Source organism: Elephantulus edwardii, unplaced genomic scaffold, assembly GCF_000299155.1.
Source record: "Elephantulus edwardii isolate Elephantulus edwardi_28Jun2011 unplaced genomic scaffold, EleEdw1.0 scaffold00152, whole genome shotgun sequence".
Taxonomy (NCBI): domain Eukaryota; kingdom Metazoa; phylum Chordata; class Mammalia; order Macroscelidea; family Macroscelididae; genus Elephantulus; species Elephantulus edwardii.
This window is the reverse complement of record NW_006399902.1, coordinates 5,562,428-5,564,277: the sequence shown is the minus strand read 5'-3', so window position 1 is coordinate 5,564,277 and position 1,850 is coordinate 5,562,428.

Genomic DNA, 1,850 nt, shown 5'->3' with positions numbered 1-1,850 from the left:
CCAATGAGATCTAGCTGCTCTCCCTCATGTGGGTTCAGAGACACAGAGCCTCAGTCTGTGTATCCCCAGCCATTGTGGGTGATTCCAACCCAATCACGCTTCCTTCTAGGGTCCAGAAGGTTCTGCAGCTGGACATCACCAGCTCCATGAGTTAAGCTAGGTTCACAACAGGGGCCTTGAAGCCAACCATTTAACAACTACAACAACAACAAAACCCAGAAAAGAAAACTCTTGCTGCCTCCAAGAAGATTCTGTTTCATAGAAACCCTGTAAGGTTAGAGTTGTTACTGTCCTGCCTCTGCCTCTGGTCGGGGGAGTGCTGCTGCTCCTTAAAATAAATCCTGCTGCCTCTGACCTATTGTTATTGTGTTGTTGTTAAGTGCTGTCCAGTTGCAGGCCAGGCGACTCCTAGCGACCCTGTGAAGGAGAGTCCTCAATGCTTGGGTGTCTCTCATCCTCTCTCCAGATTCACAGGGTTTCCAGACGCAAGCTATTACGGAAGTGGATGCCACTCCTCCTTCCAAGCTTGTTTTAATTGGGGAGCTCCACCCCACTCTGTCCGCATTGGGTAACCAACCATGAACACATTTGACACATCAGTGACACAGTGTTCAGCCTCACAGCAACCAAAAATTACCGCTGTACGGTAAGTGGACACACCAGGGCCAAACAACATAGACAAATGTCTGAAGAAAAACAATGAAAGACAGGCCCGAGGGCCGCGGATTAAAAGTCACCCACTTTTGGTTTGGTAGCATCGCTTTCTGTCCACTGGGCCAGCTGATCTCTCTCTCTCTGTTGATGTCGCAGGCAATTCATAGCGACCCTATGAAGGAGAGTCCTCAACACTTGGGTGTCTTTCATCCTCTCTCCTGGTTCATCAACTTACATCTGGAATTTATAAAATACTCGATCACCACAACAGGATGAAGGTAAACAACCTAATTGTGAAATGGACACAGGATATGAAAAGACACTTCACCAAAGACATTCAGATGGGCAACAAACACATGGAGAAATGTTCAAAATCCCTTGCTCTAAGAGAGATGCAAATCAAAACAACTATGAGATATCATCTCACGCCAGTCAGAATAGCAAAATTTAACAGATCAGCAAGCAACAAATGCTGGTGAGGTTGTGGAGAAACAGGAACCCTTATTCACCCTGATCTATTAAAAAAAAAGAAGAGTTGTATGCAGTGGAGATGGAACTGACCCACAACTGACCCTCGAGGCACAGTATCTGTGGTAATGGGCTAAAAGGTGGCCAGAGATTGTGAGGATAGCTGAGTGTCAGAGTGGTTGATTATAGAATCACAATGAATGACCAGACTTGACAGCACCTAACAACAATAATAACAAATCACATGGGAAGGAAATTGCCTGTTCATCCTTTTCCCAGGGCAGCTGGTGGAGTTGGATTGTGAGCCTTTGGGAATTGAATTGGGAGCACAGTTTCCTATCACTAGGCCACCAGTCTGCTTACAAATGATCCTCTTCCTTTGTATTTCCATACATGAAAACTCAACCTCCTTTGCCATTTCTGTTATCTAAATGTGTTCTGTTGTACATAGGGTTTTCAGAGGCCTGCTATTTCAGAACTGGATGGCCAATCCTTCTTCCTAGTCTGTCTCAATGTGAATGTTCAGATTTAGAGAGGTATTAGACAGATTGTATTAGACAGTTGTAGGCAGACACTGGTGATTGGGACATGGAATGTGAGAACCATGAATGTAGGAAAATTAGATATTGTTAAGGAAGAAATGGAATGCATAAATATTGACATACTAGGCATTGGTGAGATGAGATGGACTGGCATGGGGCATTTTGAGTCGGATGACCATATGATAT